We start from the raw sequence: 18,200 nt of genomic DNA on the forward strand, positions 1-18,200 counted from the left end.
ATTAGCACTTCCCCAGGTTTCGTGCCATATAGTAATCCCAAATTTTAGTCAAATAAAACTAAACCCACAGAAATTGAGTGACCTGTTTGAGTCCAAAGGGACAAAGTCAGACTTGGAATTCAAATTTCTAAAGCCCAGGGAAGTGTTTTGTTTACTTCTACAGCAGGTGGAACAGCCTTTGTTGAGCAAACTCCATGGAGCACTTTATATTTGATCCCGGGAATGATATTTTAAGCAGAATATTGATATTATATGTCACTCTAAGAAGGAAAGATCCAAAAGCCATTTTCAGGTGAGGATATTAAAGGGACTAAGAATTATCTCTTAGGAAGAAAACTCATAGGAGAGAGCAGACAGCTGTCTTAAACATCTGGGTTATGTAAGGAAAACCAGATTTATTTCATGCTTCTCATGAGAAAGATTAGCAACAATGAGCAAAAGGTACAATCAAGTCAATCTGGGTGACATACATAATAAGAGAAATTTCCAATAAGGAGAATTGTTCCCAAATGTTACCTTGTGATGTGGTGAGCGCCCATCAGTAAAAGATTTTAAGCAGAAAGTAGATGTCAAGAAGTTACAGATATAGGAGACACACACTCCTGATTTGAATGATCAGAAGGCTTTTAAGACTCCAGATCCTTTTTAAATTCTAGAATGTGTCTCAGATGAAATACAAGGAGTAAAATTTTAATTGGTGCTCCTCAAATTTCAGTGTGCATAACAATCACCTGGAGAGCTAGTTAAACTGCATACTCAGGGCCCCACCCCACAGAGATTCAGATTTAGTCAGTCTGAGGTGGAGCCCAAGAATTTGCTTTTCTAATAAACTCCCAAATGATGCTAATTCTGCTGGTCCAGGGACCACGCTTTGAATGGATCTATAAATCCTAAGTATTTATTAGATATTTGTGAAGAGATGAAAGAAAATGAAAAGGCTTTGGCAAGCAAAAAGGGAAATAAAAAGTAATGTGCACTTGGCATTCATATAGGAAATAAAACAGTGTAATGACTACTTCAAAGGAAAAAATCCTTCCAAAACATAGGCCACATCTACCCGACAGTATAAAAACATTTGGAGAGGAAATTAATTGGTACATATGGTTGTGGGTGTTCATTTCTAACCATACTAAACATTCCATCAAAGCCTTTCTTTTACTCATTCGGTTAAGAAATTCCAATGAAATGATGCTATGTAAAAACTTTCTATTTGGAGTCAGATATCAACTCAGACCCACGGTCTCTTCTGCTTATCTCTAACACCTTCTTTAGCAATTCCATTTGGACCATAATAAAACTGAGGGTGAGCTTGTCAGAAGTAGTAGAGTGCTATTTGGGACAAATATTATAATTCAACTTCTAAGTGCCTTTACCATTGAAATGGAAATCTGAGGCAATGATTTTAAAAACATTTTAAACACATAAGCTCTCCAATGGCAAAAGGAAATCCTTATCCATCCTTCAAAGTTCATCAAATTGCACTCCCCCATTAATTCTTTACTGATCCTATCAACAGACTGTGAGTTCCAAATCCTTATCTCATGTTCAGATGTTTTTCTTTAAAAAAAAAAAAAAAGTTATTTGACAGAGAGAGAGCACAAGCAGGGGGTGCTATAGAGAGAGAAGGAGAAGCAGGCTCCCCGCTGAGCAGGGAGCTTGGCTCAGGGCTGATTTCAGGGTCCCGGGATCTTGACCTGAGCTGAAGGCAGACGCTTAACCAACTGAGCCACCCAGGTGCCTCTCTTAAACACTATATCTATATGCTAAGTTGCAAATGTTATGTGTTGCATCAGTATAGGCCCAGTAACACAGTGGGTTAAACAGAGAGTGTATAACATAAATAATTATTAAATTCTGATACATGAATATTTAGGAACAAGTATAAGGAAGCTAAGTGGTAGCTTAGGGTGGAGGGAGAGTAGCCATGGAAGAACAAAGTTGAAAAGGATTCCTCTTCCTAAGGCTGAGGTTCAGATCTCACTGGAGAAGATATAGTTTAGCCCACTGGATAAAAAAGGAGTTCACTAGTTTGCCCTAGCCAGGGCTAATTGGGGTGACGGGGAACAGGAGGTATTCCTCTGAGGATAGCTGATCAGCAGCCAGAGGTGTGGGTGTGTACAACGGAAGGGGGCCTTGGGAACAGGCAGTTCACAGGGGCTAGAAGAGGGAGTGATGGCTCCTGGAATGAAAATCCTCCAGGCTCCTGACAATCCACATGCAGGCCTGCACTGGGAATTAGAGCACTGATGTGGGCAGGAAGCCTTCAGGACACCAGTCTCTACGTCAAGGAGGGGGGTGCTATGGGAATCTTATTACCAGGCTAGACTGAAGCTGCAAGATCACCTACTGATCACACATTACAGGCATATGGCTAAAGCAGAGCTCCACCAGATGTCCTCATGCACTCCACCAGCTGGAAATAGCAGGAGACACCCTCCTAAAAGCCTCTACTGAGAAAGCTTGGCATCATGCTTACTGTAAAAAAGAGGTACTTAAAAGAATTCTGTCCATTTCAGCATATACTGAAGAACAAATTTGAAGGTAAGAGGTAGTAAGTTGATAATTGACACATTTGTGTAATTCCTAGATTGTTGGTTCTTTTAAGACTAAGAACTATGTTTCATCTTAGTAGTCTCTGTGGTGCCTAATTTTTACAATAAACTATGCCTTAGTAAATATTGAGAATTTCCAGCTGTCTTTTTTTCTTCTTTTCTTTTTTTGCAGAAATTGACAAGATGATCCTAAAATTTATATGGAAATGTGAAAGACCCAGAATAGCCAAAACACTCTTGGGGGAAAAAAAGAAGTTGAAGGACTCATATTTCCTGATTCCAAAACTTATGTCAAAGCTACAGTGATCAATAAAAATTAATAACATTACAATAAAATACAATAAAAATACAAACCAATGGAAATTCATTGAGACTCTAAAAATACATCATGAAGTTTGTGGAAAAATTGGTTTTTGACATAGGTACCAAACTATTCAAAGGGAAAGAATATCTTTTCAACACATACTACTGCAACAACTGAATATCCATATGCAAAGATTCAAAAGAATGAATTTGGAGACCTACCTCACATCATATAGAAAAATTCACTTTAAATTGGTCTAAATGTTTAGAACCAAAAGAATAAAAGTCTTAGAAGAAAAGATAGGAGTAAATCTTCTGACTTTGGATGAAGCAATAGTTTCTTAGCTATGAAAACAAAAGCAGAAGTGTCAAAATAAAAAAATTCATTGGGGCACCTAGGTGGCTCAGTGGTTGAGCGTCTGCCTTCAGCTCAGGGCATGCATGATTCCAGGGACATCAGATCAAGACCTGAATCAGGCTCCCCACAGGGAGCCTGCTTTTCCCTTTGCCTGTGTCTCTGCCTCTCTCTCTGTGTCTTTCATGAGTAAATAAATAAAACACTTTAAAAAATAAAATTAAAATAAAAAGTACATTGGATTTCATCAAAGTTGAAAACCTATGTGTTTCAAGAACATCATCAAGAAAGTTAAAGACATCCCACAAAATGGGAAAAAGTATTTGCAAATCATGTATCTGATAAGGGACCTGTATCCAGAATACATGAAGAACTTTTACGAAGCAACAACATAAAACAAATGATCTAATATTAAAATTAGGCATAGACTTAAACACTTTTCCAAAGATACACAAATTGCAAGGAGAACATGAAAAGAGGCTCAATATCATCGTTGTTAGGGAAATACACATCAAACCCACAATGATCTACTCTCTCATACCTACCAGAATGGCAATAATCAAAAAGACACTAATAAGTATTGGGAAATATGTGGAGAAATTGGAACTTTCATATATTGTTGGGACTATAAAATGGTGAAAAATGATCTCATAGTTTTTCAAATGTTTAACATAGAGTTACCATATGACCATGAATTCCATTTTTAGGCATATACAAGAAAAATGAAAACATACATCCACATAAAAACTTGTACATGAATGTTTATGGCAGTATTATTTACAATAGCCAAAAAGTGAAAACAACTCAAATGTCCATTACTTAATGAATGACACAAAATATGCTATAACTGTACAGTGAAATGCTTATGCTGTAATTAAAATGAATAAAGAATTGATACATGCTAAACATGGATGAGTCTTAAATACATTATCCTAAGTGAAAGCAGTCACACACAAAAGGCTACATATAATTCTATTTATATTAAATGTTCAGAATAGAAAAATTCAGAGAGAAAAAAAGTAAATTAGTCATTGTCAGGGGCTGGAGGGGAAAGGAGAATGGGGAATGCCTGATAATGGATATGGTGGGGAGAGATTAAAATGCTCTAGAATTAGGTAGTAGTAATAAACACACAACATAGTGCACATGCTAAAAACCATTGGATCACACACTTCAGAGTGAACTTTGATATGTGAATTATCTCAATAAAGCTGTTATTTATTTTGAGAGCTAAGATTTCAATATTTACTTCCATTTTCTTCTTCCTTTCCAAGTACAGTTACAGTCAAAGAACCTGTATTGAAAACATAAAATTTATCTTTCTTTTCTTGGAACAATGAGGATATATAGAAAACTGGAATGTAACAATCATTGACTTCAAGTTTCAGACATCCTTTTTTTTTTTTTTTTAATTCATGAGAGACACAGAGAGAGAGAGAGAGAGAGAGGCAGAGACACAGGCAGAGGGAGAAGCAGGCCCCATGCAGGGAGCCTGATGTGGGACTTGATCCCGGGTCTCCAGGATCACACCCTGGGCTGAAGTCACCGCTAAACCACTGAGCCACTTGGGCTGCCCCCAGACATTCTTATTAAGATTTCTAATTACAGTTATGGTTGTCAAGAACTTTGAAAACTCATGAAAACAACTGAGACAGGAGAGACTATGGGGCTAGATAACCAATGGAAGAGAAAACTTAAGCAAGCCACTTCATCTCTTTCGGGGTTTCCAATTGCTCACCTGTGAAAGAGGGAAATTGGAATAGATGACCTCCAGCATCTACATGTCTCCCTGGAAAGTTAGCTTTAGAATCAAATTTTCAAAGGCCTTTAATGTTCATGAATTAAATAAATAGTAATAAGGATTATTTTCTAACAAAACATTTTATTAAATGTGGAATTATATATTATGCTTTTCTTTTTCTCCTGTAAACCTGTGTCTTTTTATCACTAGGCTAAAATATATAATTCTAACCCTGTGTGCATGTGTATTATATCATATTTTTTTAAAGTTACTTTTGTTTGTTTATATTTATTTACTTATTCTTGAGAGAGAGAGAGAGGCAGAGACACAGGCAGAGGGAGAAGCAGGCTCCCTGCAGGGAGCCCGACCTGGGACTCAATCCCTGGTCTCCAGATTCACACCCTGGGCCGAAGGCGGCGCTAAACCGCTGAGCTACCTGGGCTGCCCTATTATATCATATTTGAATTTTTATGTATTCTTTGAAGGAATCTTTACCCACTTGACAACTTGGCCTTCTGATTTCTATATATATACTTATGCATACTTTGATTACATAGATTTCATTTTTCTCTGTGTAAAGTTAAAATACAGGCAGCTAAAAAAAGCATGAGCTATTTCCGCCAGCCGTCTCCTGGGACTTTGTTCCCAAGTTAGGCAGTTATTTAAAATTGAGCAATTGTACTGTCTTTTCTTCTAATGGCTATCATTTCAAAAACTCATGGCACTTAAAAGACAACAACAACAAAGAATAAAGCAAGCGTCCCTCAGCTGGTCAGTGTACTCCCTTGAAACACAGCAGATACTCTTCTATCTATCTATGTTTGGATTTAGGTATATATTTAGACTCTTTATCCTAGGGAGCTGAGTGCTTTGCACTCTGAAAGCACATGTTCTCCTATTAATCATCTTAAGAAACCATTTTTTCCCTTCCCCCTTCAAGAAAAAGTATAAAGGCTAAGAAAAAATAATTTGATCAGAGCAGATAGGGAGTATAAACCAGTAAGAAAAAAAAGCTTGGTAAATCAAGTTCCTTGAGTCTTTATGTCCATCTGCTCTCCATAAAAGATCACTGCCTACTCACAAAGCTCTCCTTGATCATTGCAGTCAAAATTAACCCTGCCTTTCCTCTGTGTACTCACAGTGTTACTTGAGACTCTGTTTAATGCTTATTTTATTCTGCTATGCATTATATTACTTAAATGTCTGTCTCCCCCATCAGAATTGTATTTCCTTGACTAATGTGTCAGAATACCACTAAGTCACATCGAATAGAAACTAACTCATTTCCCAATTTAAATCTCTTCAAATTCTCCTAAAATGGGAAAGGATATCTACTCTATATTTATATTCCTTGAATAGCTCTTGATCATAGTATAATGATTTCATGAAGGAGGTTTCAATACAGGTGACTGAATTAAATTCACCTGTGATGTCATCAGTTAAACCATATGAAATGGCAATTTCCTCAGGTCAAAATTTACTAAGAATTCTATTACCCTGGCCCAAATGCATATCAGAAACCCACTGTTCGAGTGTCAGCTTTTTCTCTTCCTGTAGATGGGCTCTCCTATCAGGCACCTCACATTTAAGTAAATTTGTCAACATTTTATGTGGGTCAATTTAATAATATTTCACCAGAATATAGAACTATATTCATTATAAAAGCACTATATGACATTAATTTCCTCCCATTTCTTACAGACTTGATATTTAAAAAGTGTAACAAGGTAGGGTACCTGGATGATGTTCAGCATGGAGTCTGCTTGGGATTCTCCCTCTCCCTCTGCCTCTCCTGCTCATTCTCTCTCTCTCTCAAATAAATACATCAATCTTTAAAAAAAAGTGTAACAGGTCAACAGGGCCAGTTATTTGTGAATGGAATAAAAGGTAAAACAATGCTCCTTAGTCTTCTGGAGCAAAATAGTACCTTTGAAAATATGAACATATTTCCCAGAAAAATACACACACACACACAACACACACACACACACACACACACACGCACACACACACCATTTTGCACATAGTTTCAGCAGGTTAATAGATCTTTTCGTCCCCACAAAGCCATCAATTAATAACTCCTCTTCGAGAGAACTGCACTCAGAAGATTAAGAAAGTGTTGAGTAATTGTCCAGATTCTAGTCATTTCCAAATTTTAGAACCAGAGAAAAAACATAATCTGTTTTGGGATCTACCCGGTCCACAAACTACTAGATGGTTGCTACTCTTTGCCTGTATAAATACAATTAAAGTGGAAGATTGGGGATCCCTGGGTGGCGCAGCGGTTTGGCGCCTGCCTTTGGCCCAGGGCGTGATCCTGGAGACCCGGGATCGAAACCCACGTCGGGCTCCCGGTGCATGGAGCCTGCTTCTCCCTCTGCCTGTGTCTCTGCCTCTCTCTCTCTCACTGTGTGCCTATCATAAATAAATAAAAAAATTTAAAAAAAATAATAAAAAATAAAGTGGAAGATTGTGTAATGTATTGTCCAAACTGAGACATTTTTGAGGGTGAAAAGAGCATTAATAATTACAGTAAGACAAATCATCTGTTAAGAAAATATTATCATTAAATATTTAATATATCAGACTTCTATTGTCCAGATAACCATCTCATTTTTCCATTTTTCACAAAGAACTAATGTCCATCACCATAAAAAATGACCAAATTTATGGATTTTTTTTTCCTTTCATATTTCAAGTGGATTAAGTCAGTTAAATATATAGGACTTAGGGCAGCCCGGGTGGCTCAGCGGTTTAGCGCCGCCTGCAGCCCAGGGCGTGATCCTGGAGACCCTGGATCGAGTCCCACGTCGGGCTCCCTGCATGGAGCCTGCTTCTCCCTCTGCCTGTGTCTCTGCCTCTCTCTCAGTCTCTGTGTCTCTCATGAATAAATAAATAAAGTTAAAAAAAATTAAAAAAAAAATATATAGGACTTAGTCTCCTTACCAGTAAATCCATAGGTAGAATAGATAGATGCTCTCTTAAGGTTTTTTTTTAAATTTTCCAGCTCTACCATCCTATTAATCCAAAATGGAAGTGCTTTTTATCAGAAATGTTTCTATGTAAAGTTTTCTAATCTTCCTGATTAGAAAAAAAAAAAAAAGATTTTTAAAATCACAGTATATTTGTAAAAGGCAAATAAGCTTAATTGATTAAAAGTCACTAATGGTTTACAATCTACCAAAACCTAGTTTTGAAGCATAAATTGTTAAAATGTATTATTACTGACAACCATATAACTAACATGCATATATACTATATGCCAAGCACTGTGTTAATAAGCACATAATGTATTTTCTTATGTAATTATCACAAAGAGGTACATATCTTAGTTCCACTCTATAGACAAGGAAAACAGAACTTAAATACTTGACTGAGGTTATACTGCTAGTAAATAATAGAATCAAGGTCAAAACTCAGTCTGACTGCACAGCTTTGGCTCTTCACTGCTGCTAAATTAAAGCTAATGTATTTACTAAGTAATGTCCCTGCTTTGAACTTAGCTGTCATTTCACCAGTACCCCTGAGGTTAAAAAAATTACATTTCCTAGGTGTCATAAAAGATCCCTCTTTCACAATCACTTCATTGCTTATTATCATGGTAAATGATAAAAGCCACTCTCTTGGTTTAGATGGGGAAAATATAGTATATTCAACTACTGTTAGTACATATTAAATATATCAAGTCTGTTGAGACCAATCATCGAAGGAGTAATTCATAATGAACTATATTCTTGAATATGAAATAGCTGCAATCGCAAGGGATGTGACTCCATCTGAAAGGAATTTTAAAATGACAACCTAGAAATCATTCTATATTTTTATAAGTAGTACTTAAAATCAAGTCCTATTGAAGTTTTTTTTAAATCTTAAAATATAATTTAAATGTGAAATTGTCAATTGCTTTTATTTTTATTTTTTTAATAATAAATTTGTTTTTTATTGGTGTTCAATTGTCAATTGCTTTTAGTATTGAGAAGCTACATTAGCCCAACATACAGTTCCTACTAATACCATTCTTTTTTTTTTTTTTTTTTTTAATCCATGTGAGACACAGAGAGAGGCAGAGGGGAAGCAGGCTCCATGCAGGAAGCCTGATGTAGGACTTGATCTGGGAACTCCAGGATCACGCCCTGAGCCCTGAGCCAAAGGCAGGCACTCAACCACTCCTGAGCCACCCAGGTTCCCCTTACTAATGTCATTTTAAAGACCCCACCTTATATTACCTAAATACCACCAGAGAGAAAGTCATAGACTATAGTGAATTTTTAAAACTAACAATTTTGAGGGGCACCTAGGTGGCTCAGTGGTTGAGCGTCTGCCTTTAGCTTAGGTTGTGATCCCAGGGTCCTGGGATCAAGACCCGCATCCGGCTCCCTAAAGGAGCCTGCTTCTCCCTCTGCCTATGTCTCTTCTTCTCTGTGTCTTTCATGAATAAATAAATAAAATCTTTAAAAAATTAAAAATAAAACTAACAATTTTGAAACCTAATATTATAAGTTAACATGAAAGATTATAATGCAGATTTTCCTGAAGATATATGGATACAACAAGCCAAATTTGGGCATTTCATTAAATAACAAAAGTGAATCACTTCACCAACACTTAAATAAAATTGTTGAGGACTATGCCATTTTATATGCTCAGAACTATACAGTAAGTATATAGTTAACAAACATAAACAACCATAGGGTATCTGCCTGTAATTGCCCTCCTTTCCTTACATGAATTGGCTAATTTAGGTCTGGGACAAGGAATTTTTTTTTTTCAGAATAGAAGTCTTTGAAGACCCTGGGGATGTCCCACTAACTCATTCTGACATTTTCTCAGCTCCAAAACATTTCTTAGTTGTATAAATGCTTTGTATTCCCTGTGAGATTTTTTTTTCCCTGTGAGATTTTAAGCACTCAATAACAAGGAAGATCTTTTAAGCAAATGTGTGATGCTAGCAAAATAACAAAAATAATAATATCAGAGGATGTAAATATTAAATTAGTCTAGAGTCTTGGTGATCTAAAAGCTATAAACTTTAGGAAATATCTTAGAAAAGACTTAAGTGTTTTTGTGCCTTTCATCTAGCACTTAAGTTCACGTAAATCTTAATACTAACATAAATTATAACCAATTTATTTTCCTCCTACAATTATGCTGAGAGTAGTATAAACTTCCATCGGGAGGCCATATCAAATTGGGATGTATACAAAATTACACAAAGCTAAAAGTAAACATTTGTGCAAAATGTATCGAATAGAAAGCCAAAGCTGGAGATAAACTGACTTGTAAATTGTATAAAAAAATACGTCCAAAATCAAAGGCATCTTTAAACACAGTCCAGAAATTGTATTAAATCAAAGGCAAAACTTGAAGGTTGTTATAGCACTACTATCCAAAAACTTAAAACCAGCTGGGTACAGGAAAAATAGAGGGAGGTTTCTTCAAAACCACCCACACAGTGGCTGTCTTCCTCCTACCAGGGCTGCCCATAGAGACCAGCTTCCTGCTCAAGCATGAGGAGCACACAGTGCATATGGAAAACTATGGAGTCAGCCAAATTCCCACCCACTTCAGTTCCTATCCTCAGCAGCTCCCTGACAACCCACAGAAACCAATCAGTTCAATGTGATGGCAAGATGAAAGCCGAGACCCACTTCTCCTGTAAATGGAAATGTTTAGGTACATTGCAGAGACTCAACAAAGCCCCCAGAGTAGATTAATGAAACATCAATAGTTTTAAAAAGCAAAAGTTGAAAAGGAGCATTTTATTAGAAAAGGAGATTTGAGGCATGAAGGAATGGAGTTTTCTTAATTATAAATGGAGAAAGGAGCAAAAGATATTAAGTATAGTTGATCTTTGAATAACATGGGTTTGTGCTCACTTGGGCAGCACATGTACTAAAATTGGAACAAAACAGAGAAGATTAGCATGGCCCCTGTGCAAGGATGACACACAAATTCATGAATAACATGGACTTAACTATAGAAGCCCACTTAAACACAGATTATTTATAGTGTGATAAGTGTATTTTTCTTATAATTTTCTTTTCTCTAGGTGACATTATTGTAAGAACACAGTATATAATACATGTAACATACAAGATATGTGTTAATTGACTATTCATAGTTAAGCCTCCAGTCAACAGTAGGCTATTAGTTGTTAAGTTTTGGGGGAGTCGAAAGTCCTATGCAGATTTTTGGCTCCACAGGGGTTGGCACTCATAACCCCTGCATTGTGTGAGGGTCAACTGTGGTCATACAAAGAAAACTACTATGAAGAAATAAATCCCTTTCAAAGGCACTAGGTTATAAGAAAATAAATGGAGTGATGTAAAAAAAATTAAAAGTTTGTCTCTCCAGAATCATTAGTGATTGAATTAAGGTATGCAGAGTTTTCAGAGAGCTGCAAGTATATCCTTTAACACAGATTTAAAACAAATTTAACCATCTAGGGGCCCCTGAGTGGCTCAATTAATTGAGTGCCCAACTCTTAATTTCAGCTCAGGTCATAACCTCAGGGTCGTGAGATCATGCCCTGAGTTGGGACCCCAGCATGGAGCCTGCTTAAGATTCTCTCTCCCTCTCCCCGCACCCGTGTGTGCACTCTCTAAAAAAAAAAAAATTAACCATCTTGAATGCAAATATTTCTAAAATCTACTGTATATCATTTTGACTTCTTAAATGTGCTTATTCTTAAAAGTTTTTGATAAGAAACATTGTGCAATGATTTACAAACTTCAACGTGAGATCAGGTGGTAGGTTGACTGATAAGAATCATTTGGGATGCCTCATAAAAAATATAGAGGGTTGCCTGGGTGGCTCAGTGGTTAAGCATCTGCCTTTGCTCAGGGTGTGATCCTGGAGTCCTGGGATGGAGTCCCACATCAGGTTCCCCTTGAGGAGCCTGCTTCTTCCTCTGCCTGTGTTTCTGCCTCTTTCTCTGTATCTCTCATGAATAAATAAAATCTTAAATATATATATAGAGAGAGGGGGGTGAAGATTCTGATTTTCTAGGGCAGGAGTAAAGCACAGAAACCTGTGCTTTTTAAAAACTTTCTCAGGTGATTCTGATTCAGAGCCAGTTTCATCAACCGACTATAAGAGAAAGAACACTTGCTTAACTATTAGTATTCAGGTAGCTTTATTTGTAATAGTTGCCCATGTCTCAATACACATTGATTTGGCATCTAATATGTCCTAATATTCAACACTGAAAATGGGCTTTGGTATATAAAGATGAATAAAACATGGTCTGTCAAAGAGTTCATATTCAAATAGGGGAGCCAAATACATAATTATGGTACAGTGAATCAATCCAATTACAGGATGCCATGAAAAACAATCACTGGACAGTGAAAGACATCTTATTCTAGCCAGAGCTTCCTGGAGAAGACGGCATCTGAGGTGAATCCTAAAGATTGAGATATTAGCCAAGTGAATTTGGAGTGAGAATGAGAAGGGAGAAGTGGGCAATGTACTAAGTCTCCCCCTAATTATACATATAGTATCAGGAGTTGATAGAAAGCAGGGAAGGAGCAGACAGCAGTTCGGAGTTCATCTTGCAGGAAGCAGAAAGCTGCTGTAACATAAAGTCACAGAGTGTCACTATCAGACTTGCATTTCAGTCAGATGTTCTTGGCTGGATAAGTGGTATATAATTTTAAGAAGGTTAAGAAATGGAAGGAGAAAGAGGATTTAGGTATCTATGGAAGAATTCCATGTATGATATATCAGAGATCTGATAAAGGCAGTGAAAATTGACATGGAAAAGGGAATACAAATTTGAGAAAAATGGAGGCAAAAAGACAAGATGATTGATTAGATGGGTATGGCAGGTGGGGAGGATAGAAAAGGATTGGGAAGGAAAACAGATCCAAGGATGACTCCACCCATTTGCAAGACTGTACGGCAAGTAACTTATTCTAAGTGTCATTAATAAAACGTGGAGCCTAGGCGTGCCTGGTGGCTCAGTTGGTTAGGTGGTCAGCTCTTGATTTCTGCTCAGATCATGATCTCAGGGTCTGGGGATCAAGCCACACGTTGGGCTCCCCTCTGAGCAGGGAGTCTGCTTGAGATTCTGTCTTTTTGTCCCTCTGCCCCTCCCTCTGCTCTCTCTCTCTCAAATAAATAATCTTTAAAAAAATAAAATAAAAATATGGAATCTAGATGGCCTTTAAGAGAACTTCTATTCTAAAAGCCTATGAATCACTATAATACAGATTACTGTATGATTAAATGATATCCTCAAAGCTTCTTAAAGTTGACCTTACATTAAGTGACTCCTGGACATTTTAAGTTCACATACCTATTTGCTAAGTTCTCTCTTGGTTATTTTATCAGCTGTAATAGTAGCTGCTGACAACATGCCTGCTTCCAACAGTTCTTCTCTCTTCTAAGTTTTCTATTTCATATGTATACTGTAGGTATGGAGTCTAGGTAACTAATCTCCCTCTCTTCTGAACTACATAGCACTTCATTTGTAATTCCCTATGACATTTCTTCATTCCACAGTGCTTTTTCTCTTGGTTGTATAAATGTTTTATGTGCCTTGTAAAGGTTAAAGCAACTAAGAATAAAAACGGGTCTCAAAAAAAAAAAAAAACAGGTCTCCATATTCTTTGTGCACTTTTCCCATAAGTGACCCCATACACAATCACACTGCATACAGAACTTAAATAATCCATTAGGTATCTTTTTGCACCAAAATTGTTAAAATTGTGAATACATTATAAATCAACAGGCTGAGGACCCAAGCAGCATTTTTTTTTCCCTCAGTAGAGGTACTATAATGTTCAAAAGATTTAATGGTTTTTCAGGTTTTTGCTTAGTTCCTTATTCCTGTGTTCTGCATAGATAATATTAAGAGTCAGAGATACAAAATAGAAAAAACATCATTAGCACAGAAAAAACTGAAGATACTCAAGTGCGATTTAAGAAAAGAAGCAACTATCAAAAAAATAAACAGAGGCAGCCCCTGGTTTTGCACATAATGAATTGCTATAATTCTATGTGAGGGTTAAATATTTACATTTTTGTTACAAAAATCCTTTAGATCCACACATCTCATTAGTGTAATTTGAAAATATATATCTACCAGTTTGTGTCAACTTTTTACTCTTGTCTTCCCTGATAATTGTACCTCACAGATGAACTGAACAAATTAAAGCTAAATAGTGTGTTGTCGATGCCAAAACTCTGCCATGAGGGACATGCCTGATGATTTTGACCTTTGTCAATTACAATTAACTTTATGAGGCCCGTACATACTTATAAATGTCTCAACAGAACTTTTATTTTTCTAGCACAGTGCCTCTTTTATCTATTAAAATGTTATATCAAAATTCAATTGAATAGATAATTGAATAATTAATAATAATTGAATTGATAATTGTCACTTGTTCCAAAAAAGAATGCAGTGGGGCCAAACTAATCTATTGACCCTCTTCCTCTAATGCCTCAAAAGAATCATTCTCCAGCTGCTGAACATCAGAGTACACATTTTATTTATAAAATATGTCAATTAATATGTCAATTAATATGTAGAAAGTGCAAGTTGGAAAAACTCTAAGAAATTGTGAGTTAACAACTGCCTACAATTTGAATATTTAAGAAGGTAAGGAATCACTGAATTTTTATTTTTAATTTTTTTTAGATTTTGCTTACTCATTTATGAGAGACATAGAAAGGCAGAGACATAGGCAGAGGGAGAAGCAGACTCTTTGTGGAGAGCCTGATGAGTGACTTGATCCCAGGACCAGAGGATCATGACCTGAGTCAAAGGCAGACATTCAGCCACTGAGCCACCCAGGTGCTCCAATTTTTTTTCTTTTTTCAATCGATAATATGTCCAGTGTGCTGCAGAAGCAGAAAGGAACTGGTTAGTAGTCACAGAAGGCCTAAACGTACTTGTCTAGAGTCTCTCAAGTCTACTCCCTACTTAAATTCTGTTCTACATGAACTCCAAAAAAGAATTTAACCATCAGGGGCTTACTGCTCCTGCTCTATAATGATTAAACTTTGGCAAACACCTTTTTTGGTCTTACTTTGGTTAATACAAGATGGCAATTTCCCAAAAATAGTTTTAATAGGAAACAAAGCAGAGCAGGAGGCCTAAACATGGACAAAGACATGGGATGAGTTTTATAGAGTAGGCCTTTTAACCCAAACCTAATCAAAATTTAGAAATGGCTGAATTAGCTCAAACATTGATTATACACCTACTACATACCTGGCACTTGGTAAAGCACAAAGGAAAACAGTGGATATTCCCTCTAGAAACATATAGTTCAATTAGAGAGAGGAACACATAAGTAAAGGAGTTACTATAATGAGGCAAATGCTAGAACAGACATATACACATATTGGTTTACTAACAGGCTTAATGGAACATTTCATTTAAATCTACTAATTTTTACTCTCAACTGTCTTAATAGTATATATTAGCCAATTGTCAAGGTCACTCCCTATTCCTAAAACACGCCTCCTTTTCTTTTATATCTAAATCCAAGATGGCAAATATAAGCACTTGTGTCATCTCTCATATTTCCCTTGCCATGGCAGTCATTCTTTTCCCAAAATGTTCTCACAAGCCATCTTATACAGTATACCAGGCAGTCACTAAGAGTAATTGGCACGAGATGAAACCTATCTTCTTCCTTTATCTGGATTTACTTCCACTAGTACCACATTGGCAGATGCTGTTTGAAACTTTCAGCATGGGGTGTGATTTCTTGCCCAGCCAAAAACACATGTTCTTTAATTTCTGTTTAAGCGCTTCATATTCCCTTTTGGGCCAACCACTAATTTATTTCCTATGTTAGGAAGCTTAAGGTCCAAGCTCATCTGTAGAGCAGAAATAACTATATGCTTTCCATATGCAATGAAAAATCACATACATCTCATATTGTTAGTTCTACTCATATAACATTAATACTAATTAATATGTTTTGAGTATGAACTTGAGTGCCAATAATACCCGTATAATGCAAATACAAAAACTGAAGATTATGGGGCACCTGGGTGGCTCAGTTGGTTGGATGTCTGCCTTTGGCTCAGGTCATGATTTCAGGATCTTGAGATCAAGCCCCATGTCAGGCTCCCTGCTCAGTTGGGAGCCTGCTTCTCCCTCTCCCTCTTCCCCTGTTTGTGCTCTCTCTCCCTTTCTCTGTCTCAAATAGGTAGGTAAATAAAATCTTTTAAAATTAATAAATAAAATTATTAGGAAAAAAAAGAAAAATGAGGATCAGAGAGAGTCAGGATTAGAATTCAGGCAAAGTCAAGACTCTTGAATTGTTAACTTGTACCCTTCACTACCTCCACTCCTCCACTTCTCCAGATCCTTCTCTTTTTTTGTTTGTTTGTTTGTTTTTTTGTTTTGTTTTGTTTTGTTTTTTTCTCCAGATCCTTCTAAATGCTCCCAGTTAAGGGTAGCACCCCTCTCAGAAGTCCTTAGTTGTTTTTTTTTTTAAAGTCCTTAGTTTTCTTTACACATTATTTTAAACATACATTGAGAATAATAGACTTTCTCAGGAAAACACACACAGGAAAGCAAATATGACAAAACATTAACATCTGGCCAATGTAGAAGAAAACTCTTGGTATTCATTGTACTTTTCCTGCAACTTTTCTGAAGGCTTGAAATCTTTCAAAATAACAAGTTGGAGACAAAAGAATTATAGACCTAATTTTTGCTAAAGTAAAGGGTTTTAAATTATAGATGCCTTAGAATATTAATAGGACAATTTACATGTTCATTAAAACATTTTTAAAAATTTAAGGAGGGTACAGAAAATAACTGCATGTAATTTAAATATGAGTGATAAGGGAATATGCATCATAGAAAAACTGTTTCTATCCTTTTGCTTTTGAGAATAATTGAGAATAATTGTTTCTATCCTTTTGCTTCTGAGAATAATTGAGAATAGTTGTTCTCTAATAGGAACAATTTGACCAACTGGAATAAATGCAAAGGACAGCAGCCAAGACACACAGGCTAGATCTAGAGGCAAAGTCATATGGAAATCATAGAATTTTAAAGCAGTTAAGAAGTTTTTAAAATTGTCTACTTCAATCTGCTCATTTTACTGATGATGGAATTCAATACCAGACTTTAAATGAACTGTCCAAATTTCTACAATCTGATAACAGCAAAACTACTCATTTCTTCTATATCTCAGTAGAGCCTGTATCATTCTAATTCCTTTATAAAGTGACAAAGTCATCCCAAGATTGCTTATGAGAAAAGCGGTGTGGGGCACAGTGAACATTATGGTGATAGATTCATTGGCCAACATGACTGAAAAAGGCATACAGAGGTAACTTAACTTTTAGAGGAACTGGCTAAAAATGTTCATCTCTCAGTCATATATTCCACTAGGTCAAGTTCATTATTAGACTGTAAGATGGTTCTCCTGTAGTTCCAACTTCATAGCATCACACACCAATCCTGTAGATAAGATTTTGCTTTTCTTAAAATATGAACAAAAGTCCCAGAATTAAATTTTATTGACCCTGATCAGCCTGACTTGGGTCATGTGCCCATCCTTTAACCAATCCCTATGGGAGGTAAAGAAGATCAAATGCATTTGATTTACTTAGTAAAGGTCATATTCCCTGGTCCTAGACTCAGGAATAAAATCATATTCCCTGAAATCACAGACTGAGAGTAGAAGAGAATTGGATCAATTAAAAAAAAAAAAAAAAGCTGGCATACTGTTAACACAAGAAGTAGGTACAGATAACAAATGGCAAAATCCAAAAATTCTACAACATCTATCCATAAGTAACAGTTGAAAAAATAAAAGTTAAGAGAAGACAAAAATTGCCTTTTAAAAAAACACCCAAAAAGTATCTTGAGAAAAGAAAGACTAATCTGTTTTCTTATACTTCAGGAAAAAATAAGGACCAATAGGCAGAGGAGAAAAGGATACAGATTCAATTCAGTAGACACGAAGAACTTTCTAACAATTAAAGATATCCAGTAACTGAGCAGGTGGCATCATGAAGTAATGAGTTTCCCATAGTTGGAAGCCTTCAAGCAGAAGGAGGGTGACCATCTGTCAGGGATGTTATAGAAGGGATCCCTATACTGGGTGGGAGGTTGCTCTAAACTGCCTGTTAGATTCCTTCCAACTCTAATTCTAAATTATTGAGAACAGCATGAATAAAAGATCCAAACCCATTCAAAAACTAAATTATTCAACAAAAGGTAATAGAACTTTCAGCTATGAAGTTGAATCAACCAGACTTTGGGTGT

At 36.3% G+C, this 18,200-nt stretch overlaps 1 non-coding gene across 1 annotated transcript; it reads left to right on the forward strand.

The window, feature by feature from the left end:
* Positions 1–10,819: 10,819 nt before the first annotated feature.
* On the forward strand, positions 10,820–10,926 carry LOC140624062 (U6 spliceosomal RNA). The gene has a single exon (XR_012023599.1). It is a non-coding gene; the product is annotated as a U6 spliceosomal RNA (small nuclear RNA).
* Positions 10,927–18,200: the final 7,274 nt, after the last annotated feature.

The sequence above is a fragment of the Canis lupus genome, chromosome 33 (genome assembly GCF_048164855.1).
Source record: "Canis lupus baileyi chromosome 33, mCanLup2.hap1, whole genome shotgun sequence".
Taxonomy (NCBI): Eukaryota; Metazoa; Chordata; class Mammalia; order Carnivora; family Canidae; genus Canis; species Canis lupus.